Here is a 17,122-nt window from a genome sequence, read left to right as displayed (position 1 = left end):
AACAGAACTGTGACAATCACATCCCACCAGCTGTTACTTCAGTAACAGTCTACATATCCAGATCTGGAGACTTTATACTTTCTTTCTGGATGGGATAGCACTCCCCCCAAGTAGAGTTGCATGCCACTTAAGAGTCATCTTGGATTTTTAGCTCCTGGTTAAAGAGTAGTTTTGGGCCTTTGAACAACTTCATCCAGTGGACTAATAGCACCCAATTGTGGATGAGGAGGCCTGCTCATGGTCACTCAAGATTTGGTCACCTCTCTCTTGGGCTACAGAAACAGACATTGTCAGACTGTCCTTAAAATTGGAAACCCATGTTACAGCTTCATGAGCTGCACTGTCTTTCTTTTGTCTTCCAAGTGCAATTCAAGTGCTAGTCATCACCTATAAAGCCTTTCATGGCACAGAGTCAGATTATTTGAGAGACCTCCTGTTTTTTTATTGTATCTACCCATTTGATGACATTCAACATAATGGACATTCTTGATGCTCCCTTTATGAAACAAAGTCCTCTGATGGGACCCAGGAGCAGTGGTGGGATTCAAATAATTTAACAACTGGTTCTCTGCCTTAATGATTTCTTCCAACAACCAGTTTGCCAAACTGCTCAGAAAGTTAACAATCGGTTCTCCCGAAGTGATGCGAACTGGCTGAATCCCACCACTGCCCAGGAGCCATGTCCTTCAGAATAACATGCCCCCGGAGATGTGGATGCCCCAACCCTATTGGCCTTGTGTATGTCCCCTGGGCATTGGGCCAGGATGTTGGGCAAAACTGTCTGCTAAATAGTTTGGGTTATTGAAAGATTTGGCTTTGGCTTCTGTGCTGTTTTTATGTTGTGGTTTTGTGGATTTCTTTATTTCATTACTTTCCTTCATTTATGCTTCTTGCTTCATTTTTATGATAGCCACTCCAAGCTACAATTTGCAAATTGGACAACTACATAAATTACATAAATACAGTACGTACATTTGTACATACATGGCAGAACTTTTTGTCTCTATTCCCATTCTATTCTTGACCTAGCATGTCTGGATGATGGTGTGTGTCCCTTGCCCAGCCCTTCCAAACAGAGTTTCTGTAAAAATTAGGATCCTGGATGAAGACTGGAGTAACCCAGATTCAAATCAAACCTTAGCCATAAAAATTTACTCGGCGACTATAGACCAATGACTTTCTCCCAGCCCAGTTTACTACCTCACAGGGCTGTTGCTTTGGAGAGAATATAGAAGAAAAAGTGGTATCTTTGCTGCCCTGAGAAATGGGATATACCATAGCTGCAACAAATGCAACTATGTGAGACTGTGTAGGTTTATTAGTAATCTTACAAACCTTCTAACACTGGTCCTTTTAAAAAATGTACCACTTCTTGTTCTGAAAAAAATGAGCTTGCTTCGCCCCCATTCCATCTTTTCTTGTTTTAATCAGAGGCCATCTTGATGAATTAGTAATTGTACAAGATGAGAATTTGAAAATGCCTGGGTGCATTTTCACAGGAGTTAACGCAGACCAAGCACATATGCACAGATGTACTTTTAAATAGACAGGATTATTTTATAAGTTCTTCAACTAACTTTCCAGTGATAAGTCTCAAGGGGTTAAAGTAGCAAAACTTATTCACATAGGAAGACCCAAAGGGGCATAAGAAATATGGATATGCATGCACACTGAGGGGCATGGAAAAGTATTTTTTCAAAAAGGAAGAAAATGCATCTGTGCAGGGAAAGTGAAGGACTAGGGGAAGGTAAAAACTAGATTCACATGTTCTCCTAATTATATATATTATTTTTATTAACTTTTTACATAGATAAAAGGCAAATATTAAAATGCATAAAGAAAACATAAAACGTATAAGAAAAAGAGAGAAAAAGGAAAAGTGCAGAAAGCAATACCGTAAAAGAGATATTAAAAAAAAAAAACAGAAAAAAATCCATCCTTTTCAGTACAAACAAATTTATTATCTCTCCTCCTCCTTTCGTATTACAAAAATTGCTTCAGCCCTTTATTTAATCCTTTTTCCATTGGTGAATCTACAAATCATCATTCACTCTTTTCCATTTTCAGTTAAAAGTCCATAAAAGTTTCCAGTCCTTTATGAAAGTACTTATTGCTTTATCTTTGACTAGTCATGTCAGTTTTGCCATTTCTGCCATCTTCACCAACCATTCCTCCATTGTGGATATTTCAGTATTTCTCCATCATTGTGCATATAATAATAACTTTCCTGCAATTATTATACTTCCTATGTCTCAAATAAAGAAACTACATCTTGTTCTTTAATGTAATGTGTGAACTGAGCCAGGATTTCCCCCAAAATCACAAGGCTGGCATAGTTTCTTGTCAAAAAGCTCACAATTGTCAATTAAAGGAGAGGCCTGAAGTTTCTTAATTGCTGCTGTAAATTCAATCTGTGTTTTGATCTCCCTCCTTCAGTGGGAGTGACTTTATGTCACTGATGAATACAGATAGTCTTCTACTTGTGACAATTAAGCCCAACATTTCCATTGCTAAGAAGGCAATTGTTAAATGAGTCAAGGCCCATTTTACAATCTTTTTTGCCACAGTTGTTAAGCAAATCACTGCAATTGTCAAGGGAATCATATAGTTGTTAAATGAATCTGGCTTCCCTCAAGGACTTTGCTTGTCAGAAGCCGACTGGGAAGATCGCAAATGGTGATCAAATGAACCCAGGTCAGTGCAACTATCCTAAATATATACCACTTGCCAAGCACCCAATTTTTGATCATGTGACCATGGGGATGCTGCAATGGCTATAAACATTAAAACTGATCATAACTTAGTTTTTTCAGTGCCATTGTAACTTCAAACAGACACTAAACAAATGGTTGTAAGTCAAGGACTATTAGTAATGAAAAACAAGCAACCTTAACCTACATTACAGGGGTGTTGTAGTGTAACAATAAAACAGGAGGGAGAAATATTAAAGTTTGTTGGAGAAAGGTGGAATATAAATTTTGTATTTTCAGCATAATTTACTACAAGGTGTACATGCAGCCTAATTTAATGGAGGATTTAGGCATATAAATCGAACCAATAAATAAATAAATTTACTCAGTAATTTGAATGAAAATATGTATTTATATAGTCTGTTGCTGGGTGTTAAACTTTTTCTTGATTGAATAATATGTAGGGGACTGCACTGGATGGAACAGCTCCTTTCTGGTTGTCTCCTCTTTGTCAGTGTTTATAGACTGCACAATGTCCAAATGTACTATATTTTGATTTGTGTATATTGTAGAACTCAGATGAGTGACTACAGCTAACTGGGTTTATTTAGCAAATCATCGCTTACTGAAATAATGTGAAGCCATTATTCTTACTATCTTTACCACAGGATGCAGTGATTGATTTGGCCAACACCTAACATCCTGAAAGGCCCTGTAAGAGTTAAGGCCAATTGCCAAGATTATGGACTTAAACTGTGTTTCTCAACCCTGGCAACTTTTAGATGTGTGACTTAAACCCCCAGAATTTCCCAACCGGCCATGCCAGTTGGGGAATTCTGGGATTTGAAATTCATGTATCTTAAAGTTGCCTAGTTTAAGAAACACTAGATAAAAAGCAGGAAAACCCACACCTAATAGCAATTCACTTGGTGACTATCTTGCAGGGTTGTTGAGGGGAAAAATAATAAAAGGGAGTGCTAAATATACTACCTTGAACATTATGAAATACCTGGGGAAATATTCACATTAGCTCTATTTAATTATAAAAAAATTTCATTTTCATTACATTGGCCAGGCTCTTCATCCCAGGCCCAGACTGTGGTTTGAAGGGCAAGGCAGGAAAAGGTGACCATTTTTGACAATGGCAGCTCTTTGCTGCAATTATTAGAGAAACTGCATCAGTTTTAGGGATCTGACTGTAAACACAGTGAAGATTTCCGCTTCAGTGAATATGAATTAGGGATCAGGGTTGAATAAGAATTAGGGACCAGGGTGCCCCAAAGGACAACTAAATCAAGGGAAATGATGGCAAAAGCTGTTAAGAGGCCTCTCTCTTTTGTGTGTGTGTGTGTGTGTAAGCAATAGCAATGCAGAAGAAAATAAGTTGCTTGCTCCTTTTTTTTTTTCCTTGAAGAATTGAACCGAAAAGCCTCTCGCCAATACAGAGAAGCTGATGGAGAGCTAGGCTGGGCCTTGAAAAGTTATCTTGATAGATGGCTTTGTGAAAAAAAAATATATTTTTTTTAAAGGGCCTTTTGGCGGGGGAAAGAGTAACTCTTCCTGGAGTAGAAAATCTCTCTTCATTCGTGCCAATCTCTGACGTCAATGGGAATAAAACAACCGATAACCGGCTTTCTCAGGCGATGCCCCTCTCAGCCCCCTCGGCCGACCCCCGTCCTGCCCGCAAAAGGGATACTTCCCAGCCCCCCCCCCTTTTTTTTTTATTGTTGGTATCTTGCAGGTGCGGCTTGCGAGGCCTTGGCGAAGGGGCAGGCTGATTAGCGCCTGAGAAAAACAGCCACACTGTCTTGCTAACGTAACTTCAAGGTCTCGAACCAGCATAAAAATGCGGAGCGAAAGCCAGCCCCGGAGCACTTGGGATCCCAGAGAGCTCACCAGGTAAGACCTGCTCTTTTGTTTGCAATGGGGACTTAGGCCCGGGCGGGGTTTTTCTTTTCATCGTAAAGTTTACGCTGGGAGTAAAAGCGCTCCCTGGCTGGGGAAAATGCAAGCAACTCTCTTCCAAGATTTCAAACGGGACGGCGAAATCTTTGCTTTGTTCTCTTTTGCAGGTTTTTGCAGCCATGGAAAATACTGGTGAGTAGTAGCGCCTTCGGGGCCAGACGCAGCAAAGGAAAAGTCGGGGAAAGTATCTTTTTTTTTTTTTTAATCCGCTGGCGATGCCTCGCAGCGAATGCCTGATTTTTCTTTCTTTTTCTTTTCTTTCAGGTTGTCCTGCCGTCCGTCCGTCCTCCCCGAAGAGCCGGATTGCCTTGATTTCTGCTCGTCGTTCCTTTTTCCTATGCATATACTTCTTTGATAGTTCGAATTTAAAGAGGCATAAGGCATGGGAAAATGGGGCGATGGAGTGTAGCATCGGCCCTGCAGGATTTCCCCACCTTCAGAGGCATTCCCAAGCGAGGTTGAAAAACCTTTCAAGTAAGCAGGCCGGGGAGATCGAGTCGCGGTTGTTGATCCCAGCCGATCAGGGCTCCAAGTGGGTTTCATGCCCACTTGATCCATGCCTAAGAACAAAGTAATTTACTACTTGCAAGGAGAATTTTTCGAAGCCTAGCTGAATAGTTCCAGGCTTGGCTTGAAAAAAATCTATTGATTCAAACTTTGCTTTTAAACAGGGCAAGGGGCAGAATGCAACAGCTACTCCCTGATGGAAAAATTACATTTTTGTTTTTCTCTCTTTCTCTTACAGCTGCTAAAAAGCAAGAGGTGTCAGTAAAAGAACTTGTGGATGCCAGGAAGTATCATGGTAAGGAATCCCAGCTTGCAAAATCCATTTTTCCTGTTTCCATCCACAGGTCGTAATGGAATTTTTAATGTGACCCTTACTATATTGTAACTCTCTTTATTTTTATTTTTAGGTGAGCCACTGCAATTCTGGAGAAAAGGAACCTAGAAGAAGATAGGTGAGAAACAAAGGAGTTTGCTAAAGTGCTAGCCACAAAATAAATTAAAAACATTTGTGGCTGCACTTCTGGGAATATGTTTCATTGAACACAGTGTGATGTAAATTCTGAATAAGAACCTATACATTTGCATTGTTAAGATGTTTGCCTTCTGTTGTATGGTGTGGTGTTTTAGGTTCTCTCTTTCTCACCCCCCCCCCCTCTCTCAGCCTCTCTCTCTTTTACAGCTGCCAAAAGCAAGAGGTGTTAGTAAGAACTTTTAGATGCCAGGAAATGCCATGTTACTGCATCCCAGCCAGTAAAACTATTTTCCTTGTTTTCATCCACAGGTTCTCATGGATCTGTACATTTGCCTTCTTTTTGCCTTCTGTATATGTTATATTGTGAATAAATCTCAGTCGTACCCATACTTACATTAAACTAAAAATCCGTTTTCTTTGTTTTCATCCACAGGTTTCTCATCGATCTGTACGTTTGCATTAAAATGATTGCCTTCTGTTGCATGTTGTTTTGTGAATAAATTTCAGCAACATCCACACTTGCATACATTCATCTTAACTTCCAAACAAATGTACATAGGATTGCTGTGTAATAAAGTAGTAAAGTATGCATGTTCATATATTGTATTTAAACAAATGATATAATTATGCCTGTATGCCACTTTGTGAAATACGATTCAGTTGGTTTGCAAAGCTTCATTTGATTTGTACCTGTTGCTTTTGATTTAGTAATAAAATTATATATATTTGATCTGGAATTTGTACATCTTACTTATTAAGGTTGGCAAATTGTGTCAGAAACAATACAAAGGTCAAATAGTGGGACAATAACTCTGGGGTGCTTCCATAATGTGTACAGGTTGAGCTTTGACATCATTTTAACTACATTCCAGGTCTCTGAGTATAAAAATGTATACATGGTGAACATGTAGTTCTAAATCAAATAGGAATAAGCAATCATTGTATGCAAGCAATCAATACATATTGTGTGCTTGGAGTTCCACAATCAATACATTTTGTGTGCTTGGGGAGTTTTAAGTTCTGTATCAATGCACAATGGTTCTTCTGCCATGGCTAAATTTAAGCCCAAAAAATTACCTGCTGACATTTATATGGCTGTGCGCAGGTCCAATGTTCCTAAAGCTTATTGCAACTTTTAAAAATGTTAAAAAGCTTCATTTAAAGGGGAATTGCTGCTGAAAACGGCAGCATTTAACTTTCCAATTCATTTTTGTCTTGTATGCCAAATGCTGTCTTTGCTTAGATACTCTAAAACCCCAAGAATAAACTACAATTTGGCGGTGTAGGTTTTTAAAAAATCAACTGGTTATTTGTAATAACACACAGGTAACAGTGTCACAGGTAACAGTGTAATCCTATACGTAAAGTGCCATGCACACTTGCACCTAAGCATAGCCCAAATGAAGAAATGTTTCTTGCTTAATAAGTGGGTTCATGAATCATAAACATTCAGGTATCTATAAGTCCCTTGACACAAAAAGAGAAATATGCCTCATTTCCAAGAGCATCAAGATTTAGAGCTGCAGGCTCACAGTTCTATAATGAATAAGCTTAACATTAAAAATTTAAATTGTGGGCTTTAGAGAATAAATACGATTTCTTTCTATTTCTATTTCTAATAGTAAAACATCTGTATAGGTTATTTCAATGGGCTCACATATTAGCCTTTTTGGTTTATGTTAGGGAAAATAAAGCTTTGATCCTATGCATCTTTACGTAGTGGGATATACTGCCAATTAAATAGGCTTTTAGAGTAGAATGCATTGCTTAAAAATATTGATTGCCTATCCTCTTCCAAACACAGTACCACATCTTTTACATTTTAGTAGCAAGAATGCTGTTACCTATTAACAGGCACAATGGCTTAGTCTATAGGTACCTAAATAGCTTGAACTATTTATTTGCATTATAAGTCCTCCTCCAGTTCTGTTTCCATATAATAAGGATCAGTGTATAGATCCCCAAAGCAAAATAAAATTAAGTAGATTCAGAATAGCTGTAATACACCTGGAGCTCATCAGGCCAGGGAAGAAGTACAGCTTGGGTTTGTACCACATTTTAGCCTAAGTGCATTGTGCAAACCAGAAATAATTTAGAAGCTTTTTTGTGCTGACATTTGTGTTATTTTTTTCCTTCTTGGAAACATTTATACAGAGCCAAAAGTATGACTGTAAAATTCATGACCAGATAGAAAAGGGAGAAATGGTAGAACTGAAATACTATGTTTTTACCGAAACTCATCTTATTGATTATATCTCTACCCTTCCCTTTTGGAATTGAGGGTGACCTATGTTGTTTCTAGATCTCTCCCCCTTCCCATTTCAGCTTTCCCAAAAAAATGAGAATAGGTTAGCTTGATAGCAGAGCAAAGATTGAATGTTTACAGAGTCCTATACTGTAAGTGTTAACTACAACAAATTTGTATTTGATTCCCTGAAATCTCTGTAAAGAAGAACCTGCAAAATTGCCTCCATTATTCTTGTGCATTTCTTATCATTAAGTGCTTTTGGTGTTGAGTTGAAGCCTGCTTCCCTACCATTTCTTTCTGTTGGTCCTAATTCTATACTGTGGAGCAACAAAAATCAAATCAACTCCATCAGGGATGGGTTCCAAATCCCGTTGCTATTAGTTTGCTCATGTGTGTGCTCACGCATGCGCGCAGTGCTTCTGTGGGGCGGGTGGGCAGAGTTTCCCGCCGCCACCGCTGCCGGTTCACCCGATCCAGTGAGAACCAGTAGCAACCCACCACTGAACTCCATCATTTCTAAGACAGCAAAGTATCAATAACTGAAGACTACTATTATGCTTCTAATCTTCCTCTTTTTCAGTAAAAGAAAGCTTCACTTGAAGAAAGCTATAGTAAGACTTCCCCACTTCCATATGGCTTCCAGGTATTTTGGGACTTCCATCACCCCCAGCTTAGTACCACAGTGGTTAGGGAATACAATGAGTTGTAATTTCACTCAGGTTGGAGAAGATTGCTACCACAGTTGAACTGAAAAGGGCATTTCAGAAGGGACAACCTCATTACAGGTAGTCCTTGACATACGACCCCAATTGAGCCCACGTTTTCTGTTGCTAAGTGAGACATTTGTTCACTGAGTTTTGCCCCCTTTTACGACCTTTCTTGCCACAGTTGTTAAGTGAATCACTGAAGTTGTTGGTTGTTAAGTGAATCTGGCTTCTCCATTGACTTTGCTTGTCAGAAGGCCGCGAAAGGAGATCACATGATCCCCGGACACTGCAACCGTCATAAATATGAGTCAGTTGCCAAGCGTTTAAATTTTGATCAGCTGACCATGAGGATGCTGCAATGATCATAAGTGTGAAAAATAGTCATAAGTCACTAAGCGAACTGTTGTAAATTGGGGACTACTTCTACTTCTGCAGCCCGTAATAGAGGATGTGTGTCCGGCTACTGAATTCATGCAAGCCTCTTGGGATATAACTATCAAAATACTAGATTTTTCTGTCTTGTTGCACTTGCTCACTCTATTAAATAGAATAGAGCCGCTGGGAACATGCAAAAAGCCTTGATCTTGTTAAACAGCTTTGAAATTCAAAGACATAAAGGCTGTCAGGTAGACATTACCTGTTGCCTCGCCTGCTTCCATTGTTATTCAATGTATTGTTTCTAAATGGTTCTAATTCAAAAGTTGCATTATTCAGCCATAAAAAAAAAAACACTTTCCCTAATCCGTGCCTGCCTCAAATCTAGTCTTCTTTATTTTAAGAGAAAGGGAATTGCAGAGTATTTTCCCCATTGCATCTGCAAAAATTCCCACTATTGGATAATTAAAAACATAAAAGAATCCATCTTCCCCTTTGATCTAATTACCATAATTCACCACACAGCACCGAGAAAACCAAAACGGTAGCCAGAGAGCCAAGCAATTGCAATGCTGTGCAACGTAAGTAATGAATCCATTATTTCTAAATAGCATTATTGAGATGCTGACCTCTTTGACTAGAAATCAGTCCCATAGGAAATTAGTAGGACAACCAGTTCTGAAATCTGTAAAAAAAATAGTATGATATAAACCAGGGGTGTCCAACCTTAACTCCTTTAAGACCTGTGGACTTCAGCTCCCAGAATCCCCCTGCCTCCTGATGTAGACAGTACCAACAAGGAAACATCGTTTTTTCCCCTTTAAAAGTGATTTATGCTTTCAAACACAAACTAATCTACATTTCTCCAATCAAGCACAATCATTTAGTCATTTTTTCTGAGTGTGGAGTAGAGAGATTAAGACGGGGAGATCTCCATTTATGCTAGGGCAGGGCTGTCAAATTTGGGGCCCCCGAGTCAGATGTGTCATGCGCTGGCCATACTCCCGCCTGGTTTAGTGAAGGGGGAAAGTCCCATAAGTCACACGACTCCGTTGTGATGACACAAGTTTGATACCCCTGTCCTGGGGAAACGAAGGGCTGTGTGTAAATGCAAAGCCATAAAATATTCGCTGTGATTGAAGCCAAAGGAGAAATTACCCAGCCCTACTTTGGGGCAATGGTTAAGGTATTGCACTATGCTCTATATAGCGACCCGTGGTCAGTAACTGAGGCGAGACCAGGTAAAGTTAAACAGGAACGTTTTATTGCTAACAGAACAGATGGAGAGAAAACAGAGCAAGGAACTAGGCGTTTGACAGCTATTTATACCATAGCTGTCAAACCAACAACCAATAAGGATTTAGTATTCTCCCGCCGGCTGGATGGTGCGTCTTAGCCAATCCAAGCCGCGCGTCGTAAGTGCGAGGACTCAACACACTAGAATTGTATTGTATTGGGCATGACACCAGCAGAGTGATTTGGGCCAGTCACTCTGTCTCAGCCCTAGAAAGGAGGCAAGGGCAAGCCACTTCTGCAGATCCTGCCCAAAAAGCTACAGAGATTAATCCAGGCAGTTGCCAGTAATCAATAATGTTATTTGTATTTGTATTTATTATCCGTGTGATGGTACAGAAGAAAGTGGCTAGCTTATAGTTCCATGTGTGGAGACCAATAACCTGTGTTACTTAAGAAAAACCAGGATTACACTAATTTAAAATGTGGGAGTTTTTTTTTCTGAAATCCTTATAGGCAAAAAACAGCTTTTTCTCAGTTTTATAAGGAGCTGCTCATTTTGTAAAATGTCGGTCTTAAAAATGCCTCTCTCTTGACCCCCTCAGAACAAGAGACTTCTTTTGTTAAGGACTCAAAACTGGAAACACTGCCTTTAAAACAAGAATATAAGAAAGGTGTCAGAAGTGCATGGCTAATGCAGTTTCTTGAAGGATTGCGCCTACTTATGCACAGTGGGATTCCTTTTATGCCCAGGTGTTTCATTCTTCGCGATTTTAGAAGAACAAGATATATTATGGGTTTTTTTGTGTTTATAAACCGATTCTTAATACATGAAATCTTAAGCTGGTTTACAATGGAACTATTACATTACAATAATGTGCAAAACTAAAAATAAGTACTATTTGCATAACATACACACAGGCAAGTCCTAAGTGAGGAGCTAGGTTTTAAGAGGTGCCTAAAATGTTTATTTATATATTTATATCCCACCTTTATGTTTTGTACAGGTAACTTTTTGTATAGATTACATAACCATGGGGATGCTGCAATGATTGTAAGTGTGAAAAATGGCCATGTCACTTTTTTCAGTGCTGTTGTAACTTCAAGCGGTCCCTAAATGAACTGTTGTAAGTCAAGGACTATCTGTATTCACCTACCGTAATTCAGCTTTTGCTCCTCAATATATAAATGTGACTGGGATGAATATGAAAGAAATAAATAAAATCTCAGACTGGAAATGGAGAAGGTTATCTAAACAGGGGAATTTGTCCACTGCTGTTGACTTAAAAAGGTAAAGGTTCCCCTCGTACATATGTGCTAGTCATTCCAGACTCTATGGAGTGGTGCTCATCTCCGTTTCAAAGCCGAAGAGCCAGCGCTGTGCAAAGATGTCTCCATGGTCATGTGGCCGACATGATTAAACACCAAAGGCGCACGGAATGCTATTACCTTCCCACTAAAGGTGGTCCTTATTTTTCTACTTGCATTTTTTACGTGCTTTCAAACTGCTAGGTTGGCAGAAGCTGGGACAAGTAACGGGAGCTCACCCCATTACGCGGCACTAGGGATTCGAACCGCTGAACTGCCGACCTTTCGATTGACAAGCTCAGTGTCTTAGCCACTGAGCCACCGCATCCCTAGCTGTTGACTTAAGTGGCATCTAATACTCATATTGAATAAGAATAAGAGAATCTATGTAGCAAAATTTGTTTACATTTACTTTATGAACGCAAGTAATACTCCTTTTAACTAATCTGGTGTGGTCTTTTAAATTAAGAATATAGGAAGCTGCATTCTACTGAGTCCAGATCACTGTCCATCTATCCCAATACTATTAAAATTGACCTAGCAGGATGTCTCCAAGTTTAGATTAGGGGTGTCCAACCTTGACAATTTTAAGACTGTGGATATTCTGGCTGGGGAATTCTAGGAGTTGAAGTCCACAAATCTTAAAGTTGCCAAGGTTGGACATCCCTGGTTTAGTCCAAAGGATTTTTCTCAGAATAGCCTTTGCCCCTGAGCAGTATCTCCTCCCAAACTATAAATTTTCTTTTTTGGGGGGGACTTACATCTTGTGGGGAGATTGTGTCCTTGTGGTGAAATGATAAGAATAAAGTGAGGTCTGCAGAAATTACACAGGGCAGGAAAATAAGTATATGGTGGATAGATTCACTACAAAGTAAGCACAAAGTCAACAGATAAAAATTAATTCCTTTCCCTTGGCTTATTGGTAAGCCTTGATATGCACAGAAAGAACAGCTTTCTCTAATCCATCACCCTTTAGGAACTATTAATTTGGTCTTTGGACATTTTTAACAGATTAACAGAGTTGGAATGGACCTTGGAGGTCTTCTAGTCCAACCCCCCACTCAAGCAGGAGACCCTATACCATTTCTGACAAATGGCAATCCAATCTTTTCTTGAAAGTCTCAAGTGATGAAACTCCACAACTTCTGAAGGCAAGCTGTTCCATTGGTTGATTGTTCTCATTGTCAGAAAGTTCCTCCTCATTTCTAGGTTGAATCTCTCCTTGGTCAGTTTCCATCCATTATTCCTTGTCTGGACTTCAGGTGCTTTGGAAAACAGCTTGACCCCCTCCTCTCTGTGGCAGCCCCTCAAATATTGGAAGACTGCTATCATGTCTCCCCTGGTCCTTCTCTTTACTAGACTAGCCATGCCCAGTTCCTGTAACCGTTCTTCATATGTTTTAGTCTCCAGTCCCCTAATCATCTCGTTGCTCTCCTCTGCACTTTTTCTAGAATCTCAACAACTTTTTTTTTATATAGTGTGATGACCAAAACTGGAAGCAGTAATCTAGGTGTGGTCTTACTAGGGCTTTATAGAGTGGTATTAGTACCTCACTTGATCTTGATTGTATCCCTCTGTTAATGCAATTTAGGACTGCATTGGCTTTTTTAACTGCCGTTGTACACTGCTGGCTCATATTTAGCTGATTGTCCACTAAGACTCCAAGATCCCTCTCACAGTCACTGCTATTAAGCCTGGTTTCCTCCAGTTTATATGTGTGCTTTTTGCTTTTTCTTACCTAAGTGTAAGACTTTACTTTTCTCTACATTGAATTTCATTTTGTAGATAGGGCCCAGTGTTCAAGTCTATCAAGATCCATCTGGATCTTGAACCTATGGTGTTAGCTATTCCTGCCAGCTTAGTATCATCTGCAAATTTGATTATGAAAATTATATTTGAAAATTATGAGAACTGCAATTTTAAGAAACCTAGAGTGTGCTAAGTTGAGAGGGTGGGGATGGCTTTCTATATACAGTAGTTAGATTCACACATGGTTTTTAAACATAGTCTATTGAACAGCTTTAGAGTCCTGGTTGCCTTTAATATCAAGCCAGAAATCTTGGCTTGCTTGGCTTATGGGCCACAATGAGACAGTGTGTTAAGACAAATCTAAGCAAACAATATAATGACTTAGCAGGGTACGTAAACCAACCATTGTTTCCTACTACAAATGTATAGCTGGGAGTTCCATAGAGGAGGAAATACTTCAGGTTTGCAGGCCAACCAGGCTTATGTAGGCTGGGATCTACTATAGGTGCTGTATCCTTGAGGATGGCCTATTGTTCATGGATTGAGCCCTTCATTTTCATGAAGAAGAACTCAGTTTCACTCCTTGCCTCTTCCAGTTTCAAGCATCAGAGTAGAAGGCAATGGGAGAGATCCCTGCTTGAAACTTTGGGGATCTATTCACCTTTATTTAGATCTATGATGTCCAAATTCTTGTATCTGTAGCATAAACAGTGTGGTACCTGAGAAAATGTGTCCTGGTTCTGTAAGGTTCTATTCTCTTACAATAACTACCCTAAATGCATTTGGAAAGTCTACACAAAATGTGAAGATTTTTAAAAAAAAACTATTATTCAATTCTGGTAGTTTCCAAGCTCTCTCTCTAAGCAGGGCCTCCCAACAACTTGTTCAAGGTCCTTTGATAATAAGCATGCCAACTCTTTCAGGCTGAAGAGAAGATGCTTCCTCTTTGTTTTTGAAGCCAAGACGGGCCAGTCATAATAAGATTTGGTTCTGCTCTGTTCCCAGAATTTGAGCTCATAACATTCTCAGGTCTTTGAAGGCCTACGCTACTGAAGACAAAGCAAATAAAATAAATAAAATTAATCTATCGGTTCCCAGGCAAAAACACAGAAGCAGAGGGCGAAAACTATCAAAATGGTTGAGTTAAGAAAAACATCGTTTAGCCCAGGGGCCCCCGTTTTTATTTTATTTCATTTTATTTTGGCCAGGAGCACATGTTAGGAGTGGCAGGCACATAAAGAAAATGGCTGCCGTAGGAAAGTTGCCAATTCAGAAGACAATGCATCCCAGACAAACTCCTAAACTCTTATTCCTTTCAACACACAAGCACTGTCAGTTCTTGGTTTGTATGAAGTTTTTTTCCCTGGGCTGGTGGGCACATTTACAAGTAAAGGCTTTAAAACAAAAAAAAAAAATTAAGAATGGCCCTGGGTCTATATGTGGTTCATGGTCTTTAACAGAAATAGAAATGATTCACAATGCTAGGGCTTGTATTATTTTATCAAAAATAAACTTAACCAAATAAATTAGGGCAGAAGCCAGGTGGATAGAAATAAAGAAGAGGCAGGGCTGAATAATATGTTGGAGATCTCAGATTAAACTCAGTGCTTAGGCTGAAAGTCTTAGAAAGGAACAAAAAGTGGAAGAAGATAGAACAGTTTAAAACTTGGAAAAGTCAGGGCTCCGTTCATTCACAAACAAGATTTTCCACACCCCGCCATATTTTACTGTCTTCGATTGTGATCCTTCAAGATGAATGTTAATTTTAAAACATTAAAATGTTAAATTAATTTAAACATTTTATTCGTAATGTTGAATGCTTTTAATCTTTGCTTGCTCTTATCATTTTATGTATTTATAATCAGTCTATAATTTCAAATCCCGGTGCTACCGGTTCGCTATCGGGAGCGTGCGGGTGCGCACGCTCACTTTGCGAGTGCGTGACACTTCTGCGCATGTGCAGAGTGTTTTTTATGATGTCTGGGCGGGTGAGCAGAGCCTCCCGCCACTGCCACTACTGGTTTGCCCGAACCGGGGCAAACCAGGAGCAACCGCCACTGTTTATAATGCTGCAGGCCACCCAAAGTCACTTGAGAGTGGGACGGGCGGCATATAAAGTTAATAAATAATAAGAAGAATGAATTAACCCTTGCTTTGTACAGCCATCAAACCATCCCAGTAAAAGCATCATCAAGTTCACAGAAATCCGAACAATTTCACAAGTGTTTAGACGTTTTAGAAGTAGGGGGGCTACTTCTAAGTAGGAGGACAGCGAGAAATTAGAAACCAGAGCATCTACTGTTGGCTGAACCCACTCAATGCCACAGGATTACAGATAGTCCTTGACTTACAGCAGTTCGTTTAGTGACCGTTCAAAGTTACAACGGCACTGAAAAAAGTGACTTATGACCATTTTTCACACATATGACTGTAGTAGTATCCCCATGGTCATGTGATCAAAATTCAGATGCTTGGCAACTGATTCATATTTATGACGGCTGCAATGTCCCGGGGTTTTGTGAACAGCCTTTTGTGACAAGCAAAGTCAATGGGGAAGCCAGATTCACTTAAAAACCATGTTGCTAACTTAACAACCGTGGCAAGAAAGTTTGTAAAATGGGGCAAAACTCACTTAAATGTCACCCTTAGCAACATAAACTTTGGGCTCCATTATGTGGTCGTAAGATGAGAACTACCTGTAGTACGGGGAGAATGGAATCATACCTTCCTCCCTGATAGTCCACTCTAACCTGAACCTCTAACTTGTACGGTTACTGAGGAAAAATGAATCTTCATTTCTACTTCTCCCATGGACTTTCTAATCAAGTACAACTGTAAACACATTCATCCAAATATCTTCAAAGCCCCTTTTCAAACTTTCATCCACTGGTGTCATGATTTTTTTCCATCAAGTTGTACAATCTTACACAAATCTCCAAACCAAACAAAGCCCTACTTGAGTCCAACTACTTCTGAGGTTTTCATCCAAATTAAATTAGTAAAAGAATGTAGTGACTTGTAATTTCATGTCTATTTATTCAGCTGCATCTAACATGGCATTCTAGATCCAATTCACCAATGTCACCGGAGTTAGAATAGATTATTGCTGGTTAACAGGTAGTAAGTAAATATTTAAAAGGTAATATCTGCAGACTTACAACTGAAGTGATTTTAAAGAAGCCTACTCTTTCTGCTGTAGTCAGTGGAACCTGAAATATTTTTCTTTGACCTGATCTTGCCCTACCTACCTATTTTACCCTATGCACAGGATGGAAGGCATTTATGGTTTTCTGAATGGCTTACCGGCAGTGGTGGGATTCAAAATTTTTTACTACTGGTTCTGTGTGCATGGCATGGTGGGTGTGGCTTGGTGGGCATGGCAGGGGAAGGATACTGTAAAATCTCCATTACCTCCCCACTCCAGGGGAAGGTTACTGAAAAATCCCCATTTCCTCCCAATCAGCTGGGACTCGGGAGGCAGAGAATAGATGGGGGTGGGGCCAGTCAGAGATGGTATTTACCAGTTCTCCGAACTACTCAAAATTCCCGCTACTGGTTCTCCAGAACTGGTCAGAACCTGCTGAATACCAGCTCTGCTTACTGGGCATGGCACAGTTGTGTGCGAGTGGCCAGTGGCAGAACATATGCTCTCTATGTTGAAATGCAATTGCAATAGCACTTAGACTTATATACAGTGCTTTACAGCCAGGGGCGGGTTCCAAATCTCATCACTACTGATTCACTCGTGTGTGCGCGTGCGCTCACACCATCTGGGCAGGTGGGCGGAGCCTCCCACCATCGCCGCTACCAGTTTGCACAATCCGGTGCGAACCGGTAGCAACCCAACACAGCCCTCTCTAAGCAGTTT

The 17,122-nt window shown here is 39.9% G+C and overlaps 1 long non-coding RNA gene across 2 annotated transcripts; it reads left to right on the top strand.

The window, feature by feature from the left end:
• Positions 1-4,563: 4,563 nt before the first annotated feature.
• Positions 4,564-6,364, top strand: LOC148113140 (uncharacterized). Of its 2 annotated transcripts, XR_015728352.1 has the most exons (4): positions 4,564-5,129; positions 5,401-5,457; positions 5,570-5,614; positions 6,068-6,364. It is a non-coding gene; the product is annotated as an uncharacterized LOC148113140 (long non-coding RNA). The 2 variants fall into 2 exon arrangements; XR_015728351.1 differs by having other exon boundaries at positions 5,570-6,364.
• Positions 6,365-17,122: the final 10,758 nt, after the last annotated feature.

Source organism: Pantherophis guttatus, chromosome 6, assembly GCF_059756535.1.
Source record: "Pantherophis guttatus breed Tessera chromosome 6, ASM5975653v1, whole genome shotgun sequence".
Taxonomy (NCBI): Eukaryota; Metazoa; Chordata; class Lepidosauria; order Squamata; family Colubridae; genus Pantherophis; species Pantherophis guttatus.
This window is presented reverse-complemented; position numbering and strand designations above follow the sequence as displayed.